Source organism: Pleurodeles waltl, chromosome 5 (genome assembly GCF_031143425.1).
Source record: "Pleurodeles waltl isolate 20211129_DDA chromosome 5, aPleWal1.hap1.20221129, whole genome shotgun sequence".
Taxonomy (NCBI): Eukaryota; Metazoa; Chordata; class Amphibia; order Caudata; family Salamandridae; genus Pleurodeles; species Pleurodeles waltl.
The window spans coordinates 1,558,407,643-1,558,435,526 of record NC_090444.1 but is presented as its reverse complement, the minus strand read 5'-3'; the positions used below and the strand labels follow the sequence as shown (position 1 = coordinate 1,558,435,526).

General features: G+C 42.4%; 1 protein-coding gene across 1 annotated transcript in view; it reads left to right on the top strand.

The window, feature by feature from the left end:
* Window positions 1-14,174: 14,174 nt before the first annotated feature.
* EIPR1 (EARP complex and GARP complex interacting protein 1) overlaps window positions 14,175-27,884 on the top strand; it is a 226,548-nt gene continuing 212,838 nt past the window's right edge. The window contains exon 1 of the mRNA XM_069235882.1: window positions 14,175-14,216. The gene's annotated coding sequence lies outside the window, so the exon portion shown is untranslated. The remainder of the gene's footprint in view (window positions 14,217-27,884) is intronic.

Below are 27,884 nucleotides of genomic sequence, written 5' to 3'. Positions count from 1 at the left end.
GAAATAAAGACACTGCTATTATAAACAAAGACCAAATTCATTTCTGACTACTGTGATATTTACTTTTTCCACTCTCAACTCCCAAACCAAAACTATGCTTTTTAGGTCGAGCACACAAGTGCTTCCAACCTGTTGTAAGTATTGTGGGCTTTTAACCATGCCCAGGTCACGCCCATCACTTTCACTCGTTCTTGGGCTTGCCTTTTAAAAATCCCTTCATGACATTGGTAAATATTTTACGCTTGTCCCGCCTTGGGGTAGTTTTGTTACCGCCTTGAAGACTGACCCTGTTACATGGATTACTGTATGAGTGCTGATATGTTTTACTGTGAGTGAACTTCTTTTTTTCTTTTGTGTTTCTCTTTTGCACTCATGGTGGCTATGGTGCTTTGAATCGGCTCGCAATGCCGTCACCCAGCACCTCGCACCCGTCCCCGTCCCTGTTTCCTGTTCGTGTCTGCCCGTCACAACACCCTTCCTATGTCGTTGCTTGTTGAAGGACATATGGCAGTGTAACACCGGTAATCTGTCTAAAATTCAACGGAGCACCGTTTCTAACATTTCAAGCAGTGGGAATGTTTTTAGGAACATGCATCCACTTGTTTCCCGTATAGGGGATGACTGAGCTGTAGCACAATATGCTTACCACTTTCGGTCTGTAGAGTGCATGGCTCAGTAACGTGGCGTTCTGTAGTTCCGGCCGGAGGGATTCGTTTTCGAGTGCACCACTGCCAGTGCCTTGCCTCACACCTGTCAGAAGCCGGTACCGATTGCATGGAGTACGGTGGCGGAGGTGGGAGGGGCAGGAGAGGCGGTGGAGTTGCAGGGGAGGCGGGGACCACACACAGAAGGAGGTGTGCCCTGAGGAGGAGAAGGACAGAGGAGATGGGGATGGAGACGGGCCCCTCCCAGGGGAGGCAGAGGAGGCCCCCACCCTCCGATAGGGGCAGGGTAAGTACCATCATTGTCACTGGGGCATGAACAAGGTCATGGCTTGTGGAGAAGATAGTAGGGCTGTGGCATAACGTTGGGAAGGCTGAAAAAGCTATGTGTTATTGGCGGGGAGTAAGAGGTTGAGACAATGCTTGTTTATGGAGTTTGGCAAACTCATTTTTGACAAGTGCCGCACCCCCCATGTGGTTGTGACAGTCCCTGGTTCCCTATTCCATTTTGGGACTCGTGGGTTGACTTTTAGGATTAGAACCACTTCAACAGGCGCTTACAAACTTTTCACTGCTCTGTATATCTATTGTACACTTTTTTCCTTTTTCTGTAATGATTTACCATTTTGCAAATCTAGCGCTAATGTAACTATATTTGGCAATAGTTGTCAATTCCTGAACTCTCTGTAACCATCCTTTTAACGATACGTGTCCACTATAAAGCTCTCTGGCAGCTTTTAGTAAAATTCATGCTATATACAAATGTATACACAGATAAACAAACCTTGCTCTGCTGTGTGCTAACATACAGAAAATGGTGTCCTAGGATACATGTGTATTTTTAGAATGAGGCTGCCATACTACTGCCAGTACACCTGAAAATGTGTAATGCACTACTCCCTACAGGGACTAAATATACGGTTACACTGCATTATGTTTTGCCATTCTGTTTTCATGTGGTTATGCTCTCTAGGGGCTGACTGTATAGTTACATGACCATGTTTCTTACAAATGTTATTTTTATAGTGGTGCCCTCTAGGAGCTGTTTTGAGCATTATAGTCAATATACTGAAATATTCACTGCACTCAGAAACTTGCCTCATAATGGGGGCGTTCCTTTTACAAAACATTTTTCCCCTTAACAAACCGCACAATGTGCTCTTTCTGTGTAGTTCATCTCTGGGTCCCTAGGTTGTGTGTGGGAGGGGAAATAATAATTATTATAATACATAATGGCAATATTTTCATTTTTTGCTGCAGATAGAGGAAGAAGGGAAATGTAAGTTTTTTAGATATATGCAGGGCCACTAGAATTATGTGGCAGATAGGACCAAATTATGCTGCAGGATTGACCAATTTATGTGGCAAGAAAAGTTCAGTTATGCATTTACAACGCCAATAGCCCTAAATCAAGCACATGCGAGACCTATTGCATTGCAAATGCTTGTTTTTACCAACACCACTGAGTCCAACAAACCAGATAAGCGACTGCACGCACTCTATGGTAAATGTATGAGGTGTTTGTCCCTGCGTGCAGACGCTCAAGCTGCCGGTGTGCTATCTGAATGGTGGCCATGTTGCTGGGGTTTAACCTTCCTGGCACATCCTGCGCGAGGGACGAGGATCAGTAAAAAAATGTAACTCTACATCCAACTGCATGCTGTGCTTGCCATCTCCTAAGCATTGTATTCTCCGCCTCACTGACGAGAGTAAATATTGAGTGAAATAAAATGAACGCTCAGAATGCTCCCAGCTTCACAACATGCTGGCACACGCATTTCAGTCTCCTGACACTCCTACCAAAGCTATGCATTCACTCTGGCCTTTAGCTTCAGTGGCGCCCCATAAGGACTCCCTCCAGCTGCACGCCGGGAGCGAGCCCCTTCCCAAGCGCTGCGTTTACTATATCCTAACGCCGTGCATTAAGTTCTTCATTTAGTGGATTCTCTTCCTGATATGGGGAAGCTCAGGGCTGGCTTTAGTGTTAGTGCCACTCAGTGCAGCAAGGTTGCTTTTCCCCCGTGTCCTCCTTCTCCGCTGTTTTCCTCGCTAACACGCTCAAGGGCTGCCCTGCATCTGTCCATAGTCCATCTCTAACATTTATTTATGTAGCACTACTCATCGCAATATGGGGTGACAAAGCACTTTACATCATACACATATTATACAGAAACAATGAATGATACAAATGTCTAAATCAATGTTTAGGGATTGTTGCATAAGTTTGAATCAATGAAGACTAAAATGTGCAGGATTCACGTTATCCATACTGTTAAGCATTATATGTTGTGTGCTTGGTTTGGAGAAACACAAACTCAAAGGAACCTTTTTTGAACAACCGTAGAATAACTAAAGATGGAGATAAAACACAATAAGGTTTTAAACTTCTGCCTTGCATTTTGTCTGCAATACATTCACAGCTCGATGTGCTATATTTGATGGATTGTAGCTTATGAACTGAAAGTAACAAAAGGATCTCTGTGACAAAAGCAGTCACCCACTGAGCTATCTACATAAAATACATATTAGTGACCTTCATTTTACATATTATGCTTTGCAGCAGGCGCAATAGTACTTTGTGCTACTTTATGATGTATCAGAACTTTAAGTAGACAAAAACCATAGCTCTCTAGAAAGTACTTTCAGAACCAGAATTGTCTTGCCATAATTATTATCTTATTATACCGAGACAATTACTGAGCACACAAAGATCTCTGCAGACTTGTCTCAACCTTCACATCTCACCTGTCTGCTTTGTCCTCCCCTCCCCTTAGTTCTCGGTGATTTGCCTTGTTAAAGGATCATGAACATGTCTATACACCATGGCTTTAAGAGGGCTATACAGCTGGTTTGATATAACTACAAGACAAGAATGGCAGTTTGCTCAAATAGATTTTTCTGGAATAGCAAAAGTTTTATAGACAAGTCGAAAATCTATGCATAGTAGAGGTCTGTCTACGATTTGCATAGATTTTATCATTTCATTAATTCACAAAGATACCTAAAGTAGATTTCCCTGTGTATGTGTTGTTTTACGTGGGGATTGTTCTCATGGTGGACAATCTAGTTGTGTTTGCCTGTTGAAGATATGCACTTGCATGATTTTTTGCGGTAGGAAAAATATTTTTACTTGTTGAGAAAAGCTTTCCCCTAACCCCTTTGATATATGATGGTTTTTTTCCCCACCTTGGAAAAGGGATTTACCCCAGTCTTTTAAAGAAGCAGTTTTACATCTGTTTCAAAGATGATAAAAGAACTGAAAAATGTTTGTGAATGCCTGCAAACCGTTGTGTGTTTACACATTCTTTTTTTTTTTATAGATGGCTATCATATGATGCACCTACTCACTATTCATTCGTGTCCTACGGCCCCTTGAGCACTATTGCAAATGCTGTCTGTTTTTATTATATATTTGCGATTATCTTATAACAATAAGTGAATCATGTTTTATGTATTTAATTCCCCATTATAAATTGTAGTGTTTTCACTTGAGCTTAGTGGTTTTCTGTGGGGACAAGTAAGGTAGAATAATAATTCCCATGAGACTTTGTCTCACACTACATCATGAATCAGTGAAATATTTTCACACAGTAGATCTGAAAAACAGCATTTACAGTGTTTTAGCTCTCTCGGTCAGAGAAGGTCATGACTAATTCTAGCAAGCTTTCTGTTCCATCATCAAGGACATTACCAAGCAAGTATGAGATTGTGATGTATTGCATCCATCTCCTTGGCATACTTTGTAATGGCAATTCTTCTTAGCAAAAGACTTAGTAGGAAAGGGAATTATATAGAATAATATGTTGCCTATCATTGCTTTATTTAGTTTCTATGCCTTTTTAGTCACCATAATTCTTGGGATATTTGCTAATAGAATTTTGCGTTTACTCTGCACAAGCTTGGCGTTTTCAGAATCCTTGTGTGTGCTCTGTTTTGAGACCGGTTTGCCAGAGCCCTAGAAATAGTAAGATGTCTGTTCTTGACGTGGAATCCATCTAGATGAGTTTAGGACCAATTCATGCAACACCATGGATGTCATTTAGGGGTTACCAGGGGTCGCAGCTGCAAACGATAGTAAAGAATTGACAATGTGTAATGTGACACACAGAATATAACTACTCAGTGGTAGATTGACTAGGCACTCGGTTCAAGGTTCCAACATGATGATAAATAAATATAGGGTGAGATGTGCAAAGGATTTTGCCGGTCGTCAACAGCCCATTGGGCCATTTGTGATCAGTAAAACACATTCTCATAGGTACCCACTCTATTTTGCGAGTCGGTAACCTATTACCAACTTGCAAAATAGGGTTTGCGAGTTGATTTTAGGAAGGGGTGTAAAGGACGTCCCTTTCTAATAGCGAGTCGCACTGGCATGTAAGAATGTTTTGCAACCAGGAATGCGGTTGCAAAACATTCATACTTTACCGACTCTGTGAAGGAGGTGGTAACCCATTTGCAAATGGTAAGGGGTCTCCAAGGGACGCCTTCCCCTTTGTGAATGTGGGCGCCAGTATTTTTTCAGAGCAGGCAGTGGTTCCATGGAACACTGCCAACTCTAAAAAAAAAAAAAAAAAAAATGAAAAGAACATTTTTAATTTCTATTTCGAAACACATCTCGTTTTCCTTTAAGGAAAACAAGCTGCATTTAAAAAAAAAAACTGCTTTATTTAAAAAAACAGTCACTGACATGATGACCTGCTGACGCCAACAGGTCACCATTCTTGCGAGTGTCAACCATTCCCAATGGGTTGCAAATTGCGACCTGCCTTATGAACATTAATGAGGCAGGACCCTTGCAGCCTATTTGGGAATCTCAAACAGTGTCTCAGTCACTGATGTACATCAGTGTTTGTGACTTGCAATTTGCGAGTCAATACAAATCGCAAAGTACGAGTCGCAAACACTGAGGTTTGTAGATCCGGCCCATACTCCATAAATTGCACACGCAATGAGGCAGATCTATCGTCTTCTTTTATCCTAATACTGCATGTAATGTGACACCACCTCATGTAATGTACTGTGTTGCTTTGATATAAAGTGCCTCAGAAATCATTAGTGGTGTCAATAAACGTGTATTTCATTCATAATGTAACTAGAGCATCTGTTGTGATGATTACATTACCAGTTTAAATACAATGAAAAAGGAGCACAGCTAGCTGGAATGAATTCTTTGGTGGCAGCTAAAGTAAGTAAAATGGTTTTAAATGTACATTGTGCGCTTTTGGATGAGAGTGTGTTTATGTGAGAGTGTGAAGATTTGTGAGCAAGTATGACTGCATATATGAGTGAGTTAGTGACAGATAGAGAGTAAAAATGTGTGAGATTGAGTGTCAGTAAGTATGAGTGAGTCATAATGAGTACGAATGAGTGCCTAAAGGTCTGTTAGTGAGAATTAATCAGAATGGCTGTAAGGGAGTATTAGACAGTGTGATTAAGAATAAATGTGAGTGAGAAAGTGAGAGCGAGTATGAGTAAAAATGTGATGTTATGCTCACAAGTCTGTCGTTGCCCTTGGTGCACTGAAGCAGATTCTTGTCTTATAGAGACACCCGTATATTGGCGCTAAAATTCTTGGGTAAATTCTTAGCATGACAAACACCTCTGACAAAATAATTCCACTGGCACATTGGAGGTAGTTCTTGGCATAATGTGCACTCATGATAAATACTAGTAAAACACTGGTAATTGGAAACTAGAGATAATTATTTGCACTTAGGGCACCCGTGGAAAAATGCGGAACTAGCACATTGGAAGATTTTCTTGGCGTAAGGAGGACAACCCGAGTTATGGCAAGAACAAGCAAACCAACCCACCTCCAGAAACGGTTCCACTTAGTGGAGTCCCACATAATTAAAATAACAAAAGAGAATGGTGAAGAGTTAGTCATACAATTTGCATATCAACCAACAGTGCTGTAATCAAAAGTATTATTTTATTTGATTACATTCATGATTGTACTTAATAACATCATCCATAATATTTTTATTGAATTGTAGAACCTAAGTATCATGCTCCTGTATGGATACAACCATCATAAATACCATTCAAATCACTCTCACACCAAACTCACCAAATAAAAACTCTAGCTTTATACCAACAAAATAGTTCTTCTCAGAAAGACCCCCCTAACATCAGAAACCTAATACAGAAAAAAATACTATACATTGTTGAAAGCAATGATTCAACTTTTTCCTTTATACAGGTCGCAGTATTTCTGGAAAAATTAATTGCAATTTAGTTGATACGTCATTATATTCCCATCAGCAAAGTGGAACATCAAAATTCATAATGTCCGGGTTCCATAGAGAGAAGGATAGAATAAAATGTCATGTCCATCCAAAAGTCGTGCTGACGTGTGGTTCGGTGCCACATGACCTGCTAGTCACCCACCTTCTTCAGGGCACGTGGCAATTAGACAGTACCTTCTTAAAACCCCCCACAAGAAAGACTTTGGTCCTATCTCCGATACAATCTATAAACAAAAATACAAAAATATGACATATAACTTTGCGAAATAGAACCTAAACTTGGTAATTATAGCCCCAATATTTCAAACTGAAGAAAGTGAACCACTGCATCCCCATGAGACATGCCACCTGTAACTGCATGCACCCAAACATGAGTGGTTTGACCAAAAGAGTAGCTCAATCATTTCTATGTGTCACACAGCGACAGACAAAACACACCTCTATTGTGTCTTACCATTATTATCATGCTGGACCTACCGCAATTTTATCAGCTCATGTGCATTCACTAAACACGAAGTGAAGAAATGAAAATAGCTTAAACAAAAAAGGAAAAAGTGAAAATAACACAAGAATGAGACAAAGATGATTTCCCAAAAATAATATTCATAAAGGCTACAGCTCGGAGAAAAGGCAAGAGAGGGAACTCAATCCACACTCCCTATTCTTCTCTCCCAAGTGACATGCAAAGGAATATCACATAATCAACTCCTGTTACCCCTAGCGGTTAGTCTGGAAACTCTGACATATTTTCACAGTTAATCAAGAAATTGCAGACCAGCCTCGCTGTTTCATCCACAGCCACAACCTTTCTTCGGTTCCAACATAGTGCAAAGTATGACTTTTACATGACATAGTGTACTCTTCCTTAATACATTTCAAGCGAACAAAGTGCAAAGATACATAACTAACATGCATGCCACACAAGGCTGATAATATTTATTTCAGTATGGACTATGGCACGCAGCGTAATCCCCAAATACCCTCTTACTTTTTAGGGCATGCCCAATAGGTCTTGTGTTAAAAGTTTACCAGCAGCAACTGGTGTCTGGTGTAACAATAGCACAGATATGTAAAATAACTCTTTTTCTCTTTTGCTGCATAAAACACTGTATTGTAATACTACCACTCGATCGACATGGCCACCGCTACTGGATAGTGTCTCTGACTACCAGGGTCTGCCTTGGGCTCTCATAGTTATTTAGTCATTATTTTCAGCTACAATATAGAATGTTTTGCACCCGCTAATCGTTCCAACATGGCTGCCATTTTTACACTTTGGCGGTTTTTAGTAATGGGGTATTTGGTTGGCAGTCAGGTTAACCCCTGACCAAGCAAGGACCCTCTCTCTAGTCAGGGTAAATAACCCACAATCCAAATTATCCTGTGCCCACCCTCTGGTAGCCTGGCACTGATCAGTCAGGCTTAACTTAGAAGGAAATGTGTAACGTATTTGTGCAATAAATCAAGCAATAACACTGTATAAACACCACAAAAATACACCACACAGGTTTAGAAAAATATAGAATATTTATCTGGATATAATAAGGTCAAAACGATCAAGATTTGATAAGTGCATGTTGAAATATCACTTTAGAGAATGATAAAAAGAGTCTTATGTTCCTAAAAGCAATAGGTGTCTCTTGCAAGCAAAAGCTACCTGGTTTGCGTCTAAATTTCCCACAAGGGACCGTAGAGGAGGAGATGCGTGGAAAACATGGAGGTGTGCGTCGGTTTCTCTGGGCACTCTCAGACGATGCGTTGATATTTTTCATGCAGTCAGGGCCTTGCGTCAATTCCCGGCGCGCAGCCTTGGATCCTCTTCTGGTTGCAGGGTATTTGGACGCCCCAGGGACGATGTGGCGAAATCCTGGGCGTGCAGGGCGAATTCACAGGAGCTGCGTCAATCCAGGTGGCGATGTGGGGAAATTTCTGTCGCATGGCAGGCGCTGTGTCAATTCTTCTCACAGGAAGTCTGTCTGCGTCGTTCCCGCTCGGCTATGCGTCGATCTAGTCGCAATCCTGGTGCTGCGTCGATATCCACTCGGGGAGCCGGGCTGCGAAATGTCACCGCACAAGGAGTTCTTTACAGAGATGAAACCTTTTTGGCCCTCAGACTTCAGAAAACAGGAGGCAAGCTCAATCCAAGCCCTTGGAGAGCACTTCTCAGCAGAGCCAGAGGGCAGCAAGGCAGCAAGGCAACAGCAAGGCAGCAGTCCTTTTCAGCAAAGCAGTCAGGGGAATCCTTTGGGCAGCCAGGCAGCTTCTCTTGGCAGGTTGCAGGTTCTGGTTCAGAGTGTCTTTCCCAGTGGTATCTGTGGTAAATAAACCACGTAAACCAAGATATCTTTTACAAAGCGTGGTTTATTCGACCTACACAAGCGGTGCGGTGCCGTCACCCTCATCCACAGCTTCTCGCTTTTTCCCAACGTCTTTTTCCCTTCGCGAGCGCGTTCGGGACTCGAGTAACGCTCGAGCTCCCTTCACGCGCCCACACTAATATTACACATCCCCCTTCGTCATCAATTTTTTTTTTTAACAAGAATACAACAATAATAACCACATATTCAAACAAAACCATACACTGTTCAGATTAAACAAGAACATAAAAAAAAAAAATTAACCAATAGCTCGACAAAAGCTAAGAGAAATACATTTCAAGCAAGGTTTCAAATTTTTTTTTTTAATCAAACATAAAAATTAACTATAACTCAAGAGAGGAATACATTTCAGGCAATATAAAAATCAAAAGTATTCAATTCAATTTCCCGCCATCTCTCACATAGTCATTCAGATAAGCAGGAGGTCTTCTCACTCTGCCACTTCCCTTCTTAAATTCTGTCTTATTTTCTTCATTCTCCACACTAGTTTGTCCCTCCAAAACCTCCATGCTATTATCATCCTCATGCGAAGTGTCAGCATCCGGTGAATCCGCTCTCTCACCATCTCCCCCAGATAGCATAAACCCACTGCAACCTCCATCTCCATTAGTAACGATTATATTTCCTGCACTTCCACCACCTCTCTCATATAAGGCCACCCTCCTTTTGTTCCATTTAGTGCCATTCGCCAAAACAACACTGAAATTTCCTACGTGTTTAACCTCAAAAGGACCGCAAAACTTTGTCCAAACTGCACCCACTCGTCCATCCTTGACTTTCACCCAATCACCAACTTGAGAGTAACCGCCTGTCTGTGACTTCTCCCTTTGATTCCCTGGTTTGATTCGATCGCCCTCCAACCAACCAGGCACTAACTTTGATCTGGCCTTACGCCCTCTCATGAACTCAAATGGTGTTCTACCCTTATCTCTCAGCTGCGTGGTGCGATGAGCCCATATTGCCTCTTGCACAACAGAACTAACATCTTGGTTTCCTTGCACAGCCAACTGAATTGTACCCTTGACCATACGATTCATACGTTCCACAATACCATTGGCTTGTGGATTGTAGAGTGCAGTACGCTTATGGGTGATACCATGGGTTAACAGAAACTCTTTCATCTCCAGGGAGATCAACTGTGTACCATTGTCGGTAATGAGTGTATGGGGACACCCTTCTCTTTGAAAAAAAACCTTTAATACCGAAATAGTACTTCTTGTCGACACTTCCCTCATAAACTCAACTTCCAACCACTTAGAAAACACGTCCACCAGGACTAAAGCAATTTTTTTTTCGTGGCCCAAACCGGGCAATGGCCCAACAAAGTCCATACAAATAGTGTGCCATGCTTCCCCTGGATCCTCAATATGTCCCATCCAAGTTCTTTTCCCCAGCTTTAACCTTTTTTCACTTTCCTTACACTGAACACACTCTTCCACCCATTGAGCAGTTTGCAAATCGACCCCTGGCCACCAAAAGTTTTCCTTAACTCTTCTTTGAGTCAGTGTTTGTCCCAAATGCCCTTCATGTGCCAAATGTATGATGTTTCTTCGTAACTTTTCCGGAGGTACAAATCTGTCACCCCTCATTATTACACCTCCATCCCCCAACGACAACTCATCTAGAACCATGATGTAGGGCCTTACAGATACTGCCAAAGCACTCTCTCTTCTTCCTCCCTCAACAATCATTTTACTCACGCACTGCATTACTGAGTCGTCCCTCAAACCTTGCAACCACTCTTCTTTAGAGAAAGCCACCACACCATGTTGTAACAAGTCCTCCATCAATGCCACCGCTCCTTCTTCTCCCTTCAAGAATTGTGCCTCCCCATCAACCAACTTCCAATCCACAGCCATACGTGAGAGAGCATCAGCTTGTATGTTCCTCCAACCCTGAATGTATTCCACGTTGTATACATACTCCTGCAAGCGAGCTGCCAAACTGGCCAATCTCGCAGAACCCTTACCCGCACCACCAGCTGATAAAACCTTGACTAAAGGTTTGTGATCAGTTCTTAACTTAAAAGGAACACCCCACAAGAATGTTCTAAAATACTCTACAGCCCATGCAGCTGCTAAAGCCTCCCGCTCAATCACAGAGTAGTTCCTCTCACTCTCAGTGAGAGAGCGTGAAGCAAAAGCTACCGTCCTCTCTTCACCACAGTGAACTTGAGACAGAACAGCACCTACACCAGACACACTAGCATCTACAGTCAGTATAGTGTGAGAAGAAGGTTCAAAGGGTACTAAAATCTTTGCAGTACACACCTCTTGCTTTATGTTATCGAAACATTCTTGCTGCACTTTTGACCACACAAAATTACAACCTTTGCGCAACAATATTCTCAACCCCTCTGTTTTGTCAGCGAAATTCTGAACAAATTTGGAGTAATATTCAATGAGACCCATAAAGGACCTCAACTCATTTTTGTTCTTTGGTGACGGAGAGAGTTTGATTGCCTCCAACAAATCTTTCTTCGGTTTAACTCCTTCACCCGAAATGGTGTGTCCCAAATATTCAATCTCTTTGGTCAAGAAAACACACTTCTCTTTTCTTAACGTTAGACCCACCTCCAAAAGTTTCTTTAATACCTTCCTCAAAATTTGGTTATGTTCCTCAATAGTTGACGCAAAAATTAAAATGTCATCCTGAAAGAATAAGACATTAGTGAAACCCTCAAAAACATTTGTCATCATATGCTGAAAAACACTTGCAGCCGATGATAATCCAAAGGGCATTCTAACAAAACAGAAAGTACCATCCATGGTGATAAATGCTGTAACATCACGTGAATTGTGGTGTAGTCGTATCTGATGATAGGCGCTTTTGAGGTCTAATTTTGAAAAAAAACTCCTCCATTAAGCAACATAATGAGTTCATTGATGTTCGGTAGAGGGAAGTTGTCTGTCACTATGTTTTGATTGACACTTCGGAGATCCACACAAAATCTCAATTGCCCATTAGATTTCCTCGTAATGACCACTGGCGAAGTCCATTCTGGAGATTCAACCGGTTCAATGACTCCCTCCTTCAACATATCCTTTGCTCACCTCTTCCCTAACAACAATAGGTACTTTCCTCACTTTGTGTTTCACCGCAACGGTACCTTGTTTCATACGAATCTTATGAACATAACCCTTTAATTCTCCCAACTCCTCTCGAAACACCTCCCCCACTTCCTCCAGATTCGCATTGACATCTCCATCATCCACTACCAAGATTTGTTCCTTACCTCTGGGATTCACAATGATATTTAAGTTATATTGGTGCATCCAACCCAAAATTGGTGGCCCAGACTCGGCCACATACACTTTGCCGAAGGTTTCTCTTGATTTGAAGCTTATGGCAGTCGGAAAGAAACCCAAGATCTCAATTTCCTCCCCTTGGTAGCCCCCAGGACATATGTCTTTAGACTTCAATACAATCTGAGGCCAGTTCTTCATGAAGATATCTTTGGGAACTATTGTGTACTTAGATCCAGTATCCACCATCAGCTCAACCCTCACCTTTCCAACAGTGAACCATGCTTTGGGCCTACTTTCTCTCTTACCGCAGTAACCTTTATCAACCTCGCCTAGGCTAAGAATGCGGTCCACCACCTCATCTCTCTCCTCACACACCGCCACTCCTTTTGACTTTGACCACTCAATGCACACACGCGCATAATGACCTTTGCGCCCACACTTTCTACATTCCTTCCCCACTGCAAAACACCCCTTAAAATCACTACTGTGTAAATACTACCACATCTGTTACACTTCTTCTTGTTCGCATACATTTTCTGGGTTTTCAGAAAATCCTGTGTTTTCTTCTCTACCAAAGCCACACTGTTGCTTTTGTTTTCCACATCTCCCACAACCTCCTGGAAGACTTGTTGCTCCCTACCCCCATTGCCATATCTTCCCATCTCCTTCATGCAAAGTTCAGACTCTTCCACAACTTTTGCCATGTCAACAGCATCTTTTAAAGAAGGATTCTTAGCAGCCCACAGCCTTTCTTGAATCTTTCTGCTCTTACATTGAACCATTAATTGGTCCCTAATCATCTCGTCGCACATCTCCCCAAATTGACATTTAACTGACAATTCCCTTAATCTGCATACAAATTCTTCAATAGACTCCCCTACTCTCTGTGGTTGTGTATAAAACTTGGACCTTGCCAAAACCACATTGGTTTCTTTAGCAAACCTATTGCTCAATCTTAATCTAGCCTCCCTAAACTCATCTGGAATACGTGCCCCATTGTCTGTAGCCACTGGCATAAATTTGAACAACCTTTGCGCTTCTGATCCTAGACAGTTCAATAAAATCGCTTTTTTACGTGCAGGAGAAAACTCTTCACTGTCCAACCCCAACAAATAGTTGTCAAACAGGTCTATCCAGTCCTCCCACTGGATCGCTGGCGTACCTGGATGTGTAAGAAAACAAGGTGGTGCAGTAATTGAGACGTGCTCCATTGCTCACAAAAAAAAATAGATGAGCCCACACGAGATCTTTGCAATGCTGTGAAGTGTTTTGCGCTTATCCACGTTGATGACTCCAACAATCCAGAATATCTAACACTGCTCACCGTTAAAATCAAGTCACATAACAAAAAAAAATAAAAAAATACACGGAAATTCTCACCGCCAACAATAACAGTTTTAGAGATGACTTCTTCCTTAATTTTAAGGAAACCAGCAGGAATAACTACCAATTTCTATGGTGGCTTTCCCCTTAAATTCTTGCTGGTAACTGGTGACTTTTCCTTTAAGATCACAAGCAGTAACTTGTAGTTCCAGGAGTGACTTCACCTTTAAAACAGTCCCCTTTAAGAAATTCACAGCAGCTCTCAACAATACGCCACGCCTCTTTCTCCTGAAAGAGGGCGTTGTTCCTGGAAGACCTTCGTCGGACATCAGCCTGCCTAAAAAACGCCGCTCGGTAGGTCGATATCCTCGTAATCCTCGTCGCCAAAAGAATGTGGTAAATAAACCACGTAAACCAAGATATCTTTTACAAAGCGTGGTTTATTCGACCTACACAAGCATCCTGTGTTTGGGGTGTGTCTGAGTGAATGCACAGGAGCTGTCAACTAAACCCATCCAGACGTGGATTGTAAGGAACAGAAAGATTTAAGTGCAGAGAAGTGCTCACTTTCTAAAGTAGCATTTCTAAATTAGTAATATAAAATCCACCTTCACCAGTCAGTAGGATTTTGTATCACCATTCTGGCCATACTAAATATGACCTTACTACTCCTTTCAGATCAGCAGCTACCACTCAAACAATGTATGAGGGCAGCCCCAATGTTAGCCTATGAAGGGAGCAGGCCTCACAGCAGTGTACAAACGAATTTAGGAGTTTTACATTACCAGGACATGTAAACTACATAGGTACATGTCCTGCTTTTTGCCTACACAGCACCCTGCCCTATGGGTTGCCTAGGGCATACTTTAGGGGTATCCTATATGTAGAAAATGGGGAGTTTTAAGATTGGCAAGTACTTTTAAATGCCAAGTCGAATTGGCAGTGGAGCTGCACACACAGGCGTTGCAATGGCAGGCCTGATACAAGGTTAAGGGGGCTACTTATGTGGGTGGCACAATCAATGTTGCAGGCCCACTACTAGCATTTAATCTGCAGGCACTGACCACCTATTGTGCACTCTACTAGGGACTTATAAGTAAATTAAATAGTCCAATTGGGTATGATCCAATATTACCATGTTTTAAGGAGAGAGCATATGCACTTTAGCACTGATTAGCAGTGCGCAGAGTTCTATAGCCAGCGCAAATGAGGTCAGAAAAAGAGAAGGAGGAAGGCAAAAAGTTTTGGGGGTGACCCTACAGAAAGGCCATTTCCAACAGCCAAGTTATATACTTTTGTTTATAGATTGTGTTGAAGATAGGACCAAAGTCTCTTGTGGGGTGTTTTAACAAGGTACTGTTGAATTGACGCGTGCCCTGAAGAAGGTGGGTGATCAGTAAACACACGTCGGCACGACTTTTGGCTGGACATGACATTTTATTCCATCCTTCTTTCTATGGATCCCGCGCATTATGAATTTTAATGTTCCACTCTAAGAATGATGAACTTTGATGACGGGAATATAGGGATGTATCAAGCAAATTGCAATTAATTTTTTGTAGTCCCGAAATATTGCGACCTGGATAAAAGAAAAAGTTGAATCATTGCTATCAACCATGTATAGTATTTTTGTTTATATTAGGTTTCTGATGTTCGGGGGGGGGTCCTTCTGAGAAGAATTGTTTTGTTGTTATCAAACTAGAGTTTTTGTTTGGTGAGTTTGGTGTGAGAGTTGTTTGGATGATATGTATGATGGCTGTATCCATTTAGGGTATGCTACTTAGCTCCTACAGTTCAATAAAAATATTATGGAGAAAGTTATTAAGTACAGTCATGAATATAAGGAAATTAAATAATACTTTTGATTACAGCGCTGTTGGTTGCAATGCAATTTGTATGACTAACTCTTGACCTTTTTCTTTTGTTATTTTTATTATGTGGTACTCCACTTTGTGGAACCATTTCTGGAGGTGGATTTGTTTGCTTGTTCTTGATATAGTCCCTGTTCCGCTTCTCTATCCTTAGTTTTCAGGCAACCATTTTCATATTGGCAACCTGAGTTATGGGCCTATTTAAGGGTCACCTGTAGCATCCCTGGCACAATTGAGCTAATTCTTGACATACAGTGGCATCCAAAGCACATTTTATAAAGCTGGGGCAACTCTTGGGGTGTGTCAAGTTTCATTGACTTGGAAAACCATGAAAGGATTTGAAAATTAAATGAATGCCCTTTCGTAGCTTAAGGCTTTTTAGCAAATCTGTGTGAAAATAGTGCCTTAAAAGGCACTATTTGACTGCATTCTTTCAGAAATGTTCTTAAGGGGAGAAACACCCTACTAGAGGCCTGGCTTTCTCACTTATTACAATTAAGGATGCGTATCACGCATGACTTTTTGGAAACCATCAGGGCCAACGGTACATGATGTCACTTTGTGTGATGTCATTAAGGTCAAAGCGTATGGGATGTCACTTCCTCTACCCCTGGCATTTTGGTTGATTGCTTTCCATTAACACCACCTATTTCTTTCCGTGCTTCGAACTGTACATTGCTACACCTTCACTGCCTGGGGTTTAAGGGAAATGTACTGAGTGTCGCAAGCCCTGCACACAGCAAAACATTAAGGTTTGTGAGTGTTTATTGCGTTTTGCATGGTCATGCTCCCATTCCCTCAAATATCCCCATCCCAGCTCTTCCAGTTAATCTTGCACCTATTACGAAATATGTGGTACTCGCAGATTTTCTGCAGTTCTGAGTTCTGTCTGCTGGCATAAGAATCTATAGGTGCTGATATATGGGAATTGGAGACTTGATATTTTCAGTTCACATTTTTATGCCCCTAATCTCAACCTAGCAGAAGAAAGAAGTTTGTAAATGAAGTCAGACTTGATAGCCACACAATTAAATATTGATAATGGTCTCCTCCATGGATACCTGTCAGCATATGCTATAATCAACCTAATGACTGTGTTTTCTGTGATAGAGGAGCATAAGTGGTACATCTGTAGTCTGGATGCCTTACTTAAAGAAATTGTTATTCATTTCTTTGAGGACCATCCATTTTTTTAATGCTCCCCTATTTTTTATTTCCATGCCTTGAAACTGCTATCAGCAGTTTTAAGTAGGAATAGTTTGAAGGGCAATTGGGTTTCATGAATTACCTCCCGAATTAAAGTTTTATTATAGGACTGCTGTGGTCCACGCTCAGCTATTCGTTATTTGATGTTGGGGATGATCAGTTCCTAAATACCTATTAAATGTGCCTTGGGCGTGATATTAGATGCTGGTTTCTTTCTTCTTATGTATCTTAACTTCTTGAGACATACATGTTTCAAGGTCATTGCTCCTGCATGATAAGTTTAGCTTGTGTGGTGCAAAATGTTCAACATTATTAAAATTAATCAATACACGCCATTGGGGGATACACCACATTACCTGATATATTTTGCAATGGCATTGGCAGGGGCTGACTACTGGAGGAATTATATCAGGTTGGGCAGTTATTCTCTGATGGATAATTTCCTTTATTTATGGAAATGGATGAAGAAGCTTGTCTTGTAAATGGATGAAGAAGATTTTCTCTGAAGTCTCCATTCAGTATTACATATGTTTTTTGTATATTTGGTTCAGAAATGTTTTAAAACCACCAACTTAAAACCACAACAATTTAAAATTGTGAACAGGCTAGCTCTATTTACGGATAGGTTGCTCAAGTGGAAAATCATGGCAAATTGTGGGCGTCCAATAAGTGGGACTGTTAATGCTGATGATTTACACGTTTATTGCCACTACTGTAATTAATTGTTGTGGTTTTAAGTTGGTGGTCTTAAAACATTTCTGAACCAAATATACAAAAAACATATGTAATACTGAATGGAGACTTCAGAGAAAATCTTCTTCATCCATTTACAAGACAAGCTTCTTCATCCATTTCCATAAATAAAGGAAATTTTAGACTAATATGATTGCACACATTTTCTGCTAAATTGAACATTAATCGTGCATTTACTGTTCACTGTATTATGATTGGAACCGATGGTAACGTACCTCCTGTACTTGCATAGTCTATTTAGTGAAGCAATTACGCTTACAAGGCTCTGAACTTCTTCTTTCAAAGCTGATTATTATGTTGGTGTTACATGCAAATAAGGATTTTGACCGCTGCGTGTTACGTCCCATGAGGTTTACCAACACAATTCCAAAAACAGAAGCTGTCTCCATGAAACAACTTCCCCCTTGAGACTCAGCTCCTACCCCTTTGAGGTGTTGGTAACCTTTCAGTTCTTAGCAACATATTTGTGGTCACAAACTATTCATACGTACGATTGCGACTCACAGGTAGGAGGGGGTACTTCTTACATGGTCCTTTCTAATTGCAATTCGAAATGATTTGGAACACACCCTGCTGCTTTGTGAATCGCGCAGTTTGCGATTGCCAAATTGAGTCTTACATCCGACTAATTATTTGTCTTATCCATGCTTTGAGTAAACAAAACAGTCATTTTTTAATGTCTGCAGTGCAGCAGCATGTTTTTTATTGTTTTTTGTCAGGACGTGCGATTGGTGAGACTTTTTGCTTTTGCCGGTGCTTGTTTATAATTTAAGATTATCGTGAAGGAGAAAGACAGAATATTGCATGTATGTGACTATTATAGCGCTGATCATCTTGGTCCAACAAATAAACGATATTCTTGTTACCATTATAAAGCTATGCTTGTAAGCCTTGCATCAGTCCTAAGATAAAGAGTCTGAATCTGATGGTGTTTGGGAGTTCGAGGACTTTCGAAGTAGTACATTGGGGCATAAAATGGATATCATCTTTGTTTTTATTTTTTTGTTTTTAGCGCATTTCTCGGTAAAGCCATGTGCAAACTTCAGTCTTCTCCTTTAGTCAGAGAAAGTTCCGTTAAATGCTGTCACCTGTCACTCATTTCCCTGAAAGGCACTTATAACCTGACCAGTGACTGGCAAAACAAATTTCAGTCCATATTTGTAATTATTGAATATGACAGATGTCAACATGAGAAGACAAACAACATGCTTTTTTTACTGAACCCGTCGCTTTATGTTCTTTTAGTGGCACAGAACTGGAGAAACTATCATGTATCTTAAAAAAAGAACTGATTGAATGAAGTAGACATGTATCTGCATTAAGAACTCTTTAGCCAACTGCAATAAAATATTGCAAGTCTGTTATCACATTTCTGTTTACTTTTCTCACTTACAGATGTTTACATATTGACGGTTCTATTATATAGTCTTATATTTTTTTCTTCTCACTTTTTTGCCCAATCGTACAATGTTGGAAAATTTAGTGAATTAAAAAATTGAGTTTGCTTTCTTCTGGCATTTTTTCAATTTAATGATGTGCAATAAAAATCAAGCATTTGCAAACCCAATAGGTTTCACCTTTGGGACCTACTGGCTTTGTCAGTGGTTTAAGTAATTTGGTACAGCATCTGTAATGGCGCTGCTAAAGTATAATAAAAAAAAAAAGGTTTTGACACAGTCGTCCTTGTCGCTTTATAGGCATACCTACACAATTAGGTGGCTTTCTTTTTTTTCTTTTTAAGTTACCAAACGTATAGGATTGGTAACTAAAAAAAGAACAAAAAAGTGTGAAAGCATCTGGGGCAGAAGCGACATAAGATGGAAGCAACATAGGGGACGTGAGTGAGGGCTGAAGCAGCTGAAGGAGTACTGAGTATGTGTATGTGTAGCAGAAGCAAATGGTGGTGTGGGTGGGGGAAGCAGCAAGAGTTGAAAGCAACACAGGTCAATGGTGGGGGAGAAAGCAACAAGGGAGGCAAGGGGTAGAAGCAACACAGGCATTCGTGGGGGAAGCAACACAGCGACACAGAAGGGAGGATGAAATGGGTGAAATAGGGCAACATGGAGCTGGAGGAATGAAAGCACCTGCGTGAGAAGGAAACGCAGGGGAGTGGGAAAGAAATACATAGGTGCAAGAGAGAAACACTGAGTGCATTGGGCATGAAGATAGAAGCTCATGAGGCAAACATCAGGGATACCCATGCAAACTCATAAAATGCTTTAACAAAAAGAAAAAAGCAGTGTCTGTAAAAGCAAACATTTGAAGGACACAGTAATGTGTCTGTGCTCCAAAAGGTGGAGCAAACACACAAAGAGGAAAGAAAGCCCACATATCTATCGAATAAGAAGCAATCAAATTGGAGTTACAGTGAAGCCAACCAATCATAAGCAATGGATGGGCTGTAAGCCCACTGTAATAGAACAGTATTTCTGTTGGGTACTTCTAACCTCAGATTCCTCGCCTTGTGAATATTCCCTCAAGTGTCAGACTGAATCCAGCACTCAAAAGCATTACTCATTTGCACCAGTAGGTGGCGTTGGGCGATTCTGTGTGGACATCATTCTCCCCTGAAGGTGATGAGCGGGGCCACTTATAAGCGCTTCCTAAGACAATGGGCTTGCCTCCCCCCTGTCTTGCCACTGAGGATAGTGCCTCTTTCTCTCTGGTCATAAGGAGGGCTGCAGAGGTCCTTGATTTGTAGCTGCCTAAAATGGAGGTCATTCTTTTTTAGAAACATTTTATTGCACATTTCAAACAGACAAAGAAAGCATTTGCTGTGAGCCGCCACGGGTTCACATACTAAAGGATCCACCATAACAACAGACTTCAAAATCCAGTTTGTATTAACGTTTCCCCACCCAAATGCACTCACGGTTTCCTGTAGTCCCATCATTTCTTCCATACCTTATGAAATTGTTTAGGGCAACCTCTCTCTGTGCATATGGTTTCTTCATGCTTACCACATCAGTTTCTTCATGCTTGCCCCTCGCCCATGCCTTGATGGAGGAAGCTGTAGGTTATGTCCCTCTTAACTATCAGAATGCCCAAGCCAGAAAGTGTCCTTCCCCTCTCCCCCTGGAATTGCCCATGCCCTCCAAAATGCCCAGTAGTGTAATTCAGGGGTCTAGTTCAACGTGGGATTCCACAACTGCAGAGAGAACTCTAGTGAGGGCAGCCCATTAGGAAGATATTACGGGGCACTGTCATTCAATATGAAAAAAATCCTCATTAAGGTCTGGGAACCGGCGACAGGCTGAGGAATAGCGAGTGCCCATCCACCTCATCTGATAAGGTGTCATGTACACCTGATGTAAGTATTTGAACTGTTCAAGCCAGAGCCTTGCAGATATCACCAAAGTCCGAGGGGTCACACAAGCATCTCTCCAGTCAGTGTCATCCAAGGCACCAACCCAACTTTCCCATATCTGTTTCAAAGTGTCTGATATCCCATGGGGTGAGATTTTAGCCTCCGTGCAATGAAGTATATCGTAAGTGGGTAGAAGCAGATAGTCAATACGGGACAGAGACCAGTTGGGCCATAGTGGCATGAGAGTACTCTAGGTCCTTCGGATGCCATATGTAACAAGCATCACTAAAGGCAGGTCCCAGTGCCCACTCTGCCAGGCCCCAAACCATGCCACTGAGCGCTGTCTCTTGATTTGTACCAGCCTTTGTGCCCCATAATATCATTAAAGTGCCCTCCCACCATAGTTATCCTCTGAAGGAATGCCACAATCAGTTCACCAATTATCTTCAGCATTGAATACTGTAAAGCAGGGGGAATATAGACACTTAGAATATTATATGTAACCCATTCCGTTGTACCTTCCAGTATAATGTATCTGCCTTGGGTATCACCGGTTATTTTAGTGAAGTCTAGCAGGAGAGATTTGTGAAGGAGAAGGTCCACCTCCCGGGACCCTCTAACATGTCTGGCACGGAATACTCTGTTGTACCCCTTATGAGCAAGAAATTGGCTGTTTTGACCCTAAAAGTGGGTTTCCTGTAACAAAAGGATTCCCGGGGTGTGATGTTGTGTGAACTGGAATATTGCCCCCTGTTTAATACGAACCAAGAGGCCATTGGGATTCCAAGTTATAAGTGTTAAAGACTGAGGCATGGTGATAGGTGTATAATCAGTGTGGGGACTACACACAGCAAATCTCCACTACTACATTGGACCAACCCACAAGCAGGCGATCCTAGTAGATCAGTGGGTGAGACCCTAGGTGGGAAATGAGATATCCATTGGAAGAACCACAAGGGCCCTAGAGCAAAAGAAAGCATTTCAAACCAAAAACATAATACATATAAACCAACCGCCCCTCCCCCTAACCCCTTTTACTATACTTCCATCCCCATAGAAGCATCTGTCACCCATCCCAAACTAAAACATAGAACTAACTATGAAAAAATAAGGGGGAGCTATACTGGGGCTGGCCGAGAAGCCACCATCCACCACCTCCAGTACCGCAGTGACCAAGAGCAATGCAGGATATAATGGTGCTGCAGTGTAAGCAATATTCCAATGGTGGTGTAGTCTGGCATCCAGAATTAATGTCCACAGTGGAATCCAGGCTCATGTGAACCACTGGCGCAGTATCTCCCACCTGTTGTCCCTTCTTCCCTTTGGAGTCCATGGTGGCATCCGCTCCCGAGTGTCCCATCGGCTGCCAATGTGACCCTTTCCGGCGGCGTTGGCACTTCGGCTTCTCCAGGCCCCATTCTTCCGTGCGAGACAAGTTTGTGGAGCCCCATGGTAGCAAAGGATTAAGGGCAAGGGGGCACTGCTCACTTAGCCAGGTTCAGACCTCGTTTGGCGATTCAAAGAAGATGATTTTGGACTGGTGGATCACTCACAGTTTGGCAGGATAAAGGAGCATGTAGAAAATGTGCATGGCCCTAAATGTAGTCTTTACCTGATCAAAGGATTTGTGTTGAGTCTGTACCAGGCAAGTATAGTCCAGAAAAATCATTATATGTCCTGCCTGAAACCGGAGTTCTTTTGCAAGGTGAGCCCCCAGAAGAACTGCGTTTTGGTTTTTGTAAATAAGGAAGCATGCAACTATGGGTCTACAAACAGACCCCATAAGGGGATTTACGGCCAGAGAGTGATGTTCCCACTCAATAACGAAGCGGGGGAAAGGTTTGCTGCATCTAGCCAAGACCAAATCCAGTGTACGAGCAAGCCTTCAAGAGATTGACCCTCGGACCCCCCAGGGAAGCAGATGAAGTGAAGGTTGTTATGACAAGCCCTGTTTTCAGCATTCTCTGTACAGTCTTGGAGGGACTTTGTATTGCAGGGTAAATGGGTTACCTCAGAAGAGAGGTGTTCAACAGTGTCCTCCAGCTTAGAAATTTTTGACTCTCCATCCAAGACCCTTTCAACCATTTTTCAGAGATCCTGGCGAAGCAGGGACATGTCTGCTCCAATTTACCCAATTTTGGTTTCGAGCAGTGTTTTAGAGACATGAATGTCCTTATTGTTCTCAGTTGCTAGCGCCTCTGGCGCCCCCGGAACGCCCTTAGATCCCCCCAAGCGAGCTGTGTACTTGTCCATCTAGGCCTGGCCCGCCTGGCCCTTGTCCAGGCCCATATTGAGATGACAGTGCCACAGTGTGTGCAGTGGAAGTAACAGGAGTCAGGCAGCATTGTGCTATCCGATAATGATAAGACAACATTTGCGTAGGGGGCCATAGATGAATGCTCAAGTGGGCAGGGTGACCCGCTTGCGCCAGGGACAGGACCTGGGCAGCACAAGCAATCTATGCCAAACCCCAGTCCCAGACGTGCGGTGAGACAAAAAACCCCAGGAACTTCAGAGGATGGTGCAGAGCATCAGGAGTATAAGTCACCAAGCAGAGGCTAACCGCATGTCTCCCACAGTTCTTGGAAACTGGCAACAAGGTAGGAAGTCGGGGCCACTCCAAGGCACTCATCTACAGCCTGGGAGGGACATCATCACATATGCTCACACCCCTGGGTCTCAAAGGTGCCCGTCTGGCTCCAGTCTTTCCAGGGAGCCCGCACAGCCCATGGCCACACACAGATCGAGAACTGTACCAGCAATCTGCCCAATAATGCGCAGTCACAGAGAGTTCTAATTAGTGGTGTGTGCTACGAGGCCCAAGTGGGGGGGGGGGGGGGGTGAGGGGGGGGAGAGCTAGTGGGACAACCAGCCAGCAAGTCCATCTGAGGAGGGCATTCGGTCAGTAAATGCCCAGCGCAATCAGTATGCCCTTCCACAGCACCCCTTTACGGATCTTACAAAGCACAAAGTCCGGGCCACGTTCAGGGCAAAGTAGAAAGAGGTTCTAGAAGCACTGTTGTCACATGGGAACAGCGTCCCCTTGACGCACTACTTTATCCCCTCAAACTGAGGTTGATGTTGATTCCATTATGTAACTGATGTTCCCAAAATTTCACCGAAAATGATAGCTTAATTGTGTTTATTCATATTCAGAGCCACATTTAACTTCATGTGTCATGCTCCATTCATAATTAACAGAAGTATCTCCGATGCACAAATTAACACTTGAAGTCCTGATGTATTTCGGGGTTGTATTAATCTAAAAAGTAAACAATGCGGATCTTCGATAATTAGAGAGTCCCTAGAACATCATGAGGAAAAGACGATAAAAAAATATATCTCTAAATTGTAAATGCATATGTGGTGAGTAACAGGAAAACAAAAGTAAAAGAATAATCACCAATTACCCGACACCGAAGCTCAGCAGGCAAACGTAGTACAGTCATCAACAGTATTGATAATTGCAGTGATAAAATGTGCCAAAGTATGCTGGATAATGGTGACAACCAACGTGTCTGACCTACTGGACCTCTATTACCATTTAGTGACACCTTAAAGGATACCTTCTTGTTTATTTGGACAAAACCCCCAGTTAATAGACAGGTAGCTCATCGCCACGGACCAGCTCTACCTGATCCTGACATTTTGATGCAACACCCTACCTACTCCTGAGAGTCTGATTGCCCAGCAGAGCCAACACTAACACCTTTCACTTGGCTCATGTTGACCATGCGTTTAAGAGCATGGCAACTTTTGGCATGTGCAAGTTTTCTTCGAATTAGCCTTGCTTTGCGTTCAGTTAATACCAGCTGCCTTCTAGGCCAGTGTAGTCATACCTTATGGGATGCAGTTGGTCATATCCTGTTGGTTGTCCCAGAGGATCTTCAAGTGTCTTTAGCCCAAACCATACAGGACAGCCGGGATTCAGCAAAATTTGTTATTCTGTCTGGCATCAACACAACTGACTGCTTGAGTTGCACATTGGGCACAAATGTGCTTCTTACCATGCCTGGATAAGGTCTGAGGGCATTCTCTAAGGATTTCCAGGCATCTTTGATGGACATGCCATTTGATGGCTTTCGCCTTTTTGGTGAAAAAGCAGATTTGGCCCTGGAACACTTTAAGGAGGCAATGTGTTACCTGGGGCTGGCCAACGTACAGCTCAGCCCCTCTCCAGTAACCACAACCACAAAACCGCTTTGGTGTGACCTTTTCTACACACACCCGCCCTGTAGGAGGCAGGATGAGAAATTTTTTCATCCAAGTGTGCAAGACATAAGTTCAGATGCATGGGTCCTGCAAATTATCTAGAGAGGCTACACCATTCCATTGCTTTCTACGTTGCTAAGTTGCCCCTTCCCCCATTAATGTGTCTGACAGAGAACATGTCAGTTTTGCAGCAGGAAGTACAGACTTTTTTTTTTTTTGCCAAATGAACCATAGAGAGGATTCCATACTCAGGGGTAGACGTTGGGTGGTACTCCTGCAACTTCTTTGTGCTGACGAAGTATATAGGCTTTTGTCCTATTTTAGAGCTCTGCTTTTTCACCACCTAGCTGCGGCATGACAAATTAAAGATGCTTGCCCAGGTCTTGTCTGCACTGAATCCCATAGTCTGTATGGTAGCATTAGACCTGCATGACGCATGACTTCTATATTCCTGTTCTGAAGCCGTAAGTGTTACCTGCGGCTCACAGTGGGCCAAGAGCATTTCCAATTTGCGGTGCCCCTCTTTTGCCGTACCATTGCCCCTCGGGTGATCAGTAAAGTGTTACCAGTAGTCGCAGTACAATCAAATGTACCAGTCTTTCTTTATCTCAATGACTGACTGTTGAAGGTGAGATTTTCCTAGGCAGTCACTAACCATCTACATGTGTTCTTGACCCTCCCAACATCATTGAGGCTCACTATCAATGCGCCAAATTAACACCTGACTCCTTTGCAGACACTTCCATTCATCTGATCTATTCTTAATGTGGTGCAGTTTTGTTCCTTCCTTTCTACCTCTTTCTCTCTTGTCTTGAGTTCTGAAGATCAAGGCCAACTGGGCCCAAGTCATTCTGGTGGCTCCAAACTGGCACAGGAGGGTATTCAGAATTCCTGGGCATAAGCATCTGTCTTTCTGTCAAGCTGCATCTGTCCATGACTATGTTATGTTAACATCAATATATCTACTACACCTTTTTCTTTCCTGGGGCTCAGCATCACTCCTAATAAGCATGATTCAGGCTTCTGAAGAATTCCTCTGTTCACAGTCTTGGTTGTTGCACAGGTCACCGCTTGACAGTAATGGGTTAATATTGGGAAATCCCAAGTAATTTGGTAAAACCACACCCCTTTAAGATGGCATTGTTGCCAAGACCAAGTCAGTATATATAAGTTCCTCAGTGTGAGGCAAGTCTGTGTAGGAAACTATACTTCAAACACAAATTTCTAAACACTTTAGGAACATGTTGCAATGCAAGGCTCCGCTCCTTGTCTATGATATCCTGACTGAAGTCATTAGCTTGTCTTTCCTAATCTCTGCCAAGGGTTGTTTCGTAGTATTCAGCCGTGTACAGCCGTATTACCGCATTTCTCTCCACTCTCCGCAGGTCTTCTGAAACACTTTCACTCTATTCCTGTATGTCAAAAGTTGGCCGTTCTGTGTGTTTGTGTCTTCCAGCAGCTCTACCTCCCTCGAGCAAGACTTCTAGTAGTACTACCTCAGCCACAGTCCTATTTTCAAGGCATGCTCTCACTCTCCAGTCTGCAGCCCGGTAGGTACTTGATTGGTAGTTTTGGCAAGTATGTGCTCAACAACTGGGTCTATCGCCAGTACCTCTCCCAGTTCGATTTGGCAATTATCAACAGCCTCTGGAGTCTGTTAAAAAAAAAAAAAAAAAACATTTCTTTAGTAGTAACTACATAATACCCCTAAGGGGTTCAGAGTGTGGCAGTACATATTTAGCTGCTGGTGCTGAAATCTACTTTCTAACAAACTACTCATGGCATCTGTGCTGCTATGAAGCATAGCTTAAAGTCCGGGACACTCGATTTACCCACATCACTGGGGAACTGGAGTTTACACAATCAAGCCATGTGGCGACCCCCATTCCATATAAGGTCACTCATAATCTAGTTTAGTTCCCTAGAAGAAACAACTGGTCAGGTGTAGGGGACTGTTGGCAAAATAATACAATAAACAGGGTAGCATTATCAGTAAGTGAGAGACAGAGATTTCCAGAAGACCATGCATCCCTTCAGTTTTTGGCCAGATTACTGTCTATTACATTAGGTTCTGGATGATATCTTTGATATCCTGAGGAAGCGAAATCCATTCCTGAGACCTATCTCGACACAATCTCATAGTATCTCTGGGCTTGTTACAAACACTCATAACTTCGATCAATTATGGCACAGTCCAAAGATTCCCCCAAAATTTGAATTTAGTAGCTGACAGTACCAGGTCCACATTTATATTGTTGACTGCTTTCAAAATGTTGTCTGCGTATAATGAAATTACATGATCCATGCTGTTCCGGCGTATAGTGCACTAGAGGTTGTTAGATGCCCATTACCTATCGCAGGAGATAGAGAACAGCCTTTTTTAGTACCTCGCTGGATTCAGCAAGCTTCAGACAACAACATATCTGCAAATTGGCATGCATACAGCAAGAATTGTCCCATATTTTTTCCAGATCCCAAATGTGGTGACATTGTGAACATGTATTTTCAACTAAGGGTATCAAAAACCTTTCCAAGGTTGACTGCAATCACTGTTGAGTTTGGGCACGTCGCATGGACCATTTTGGTCCAGGATACAGAATGAAAGCTTAATGTTAGGATTTGTACTACGACCCAGGACAAACTCGTTTCAACTGGGTAATTGATCTTTGATTA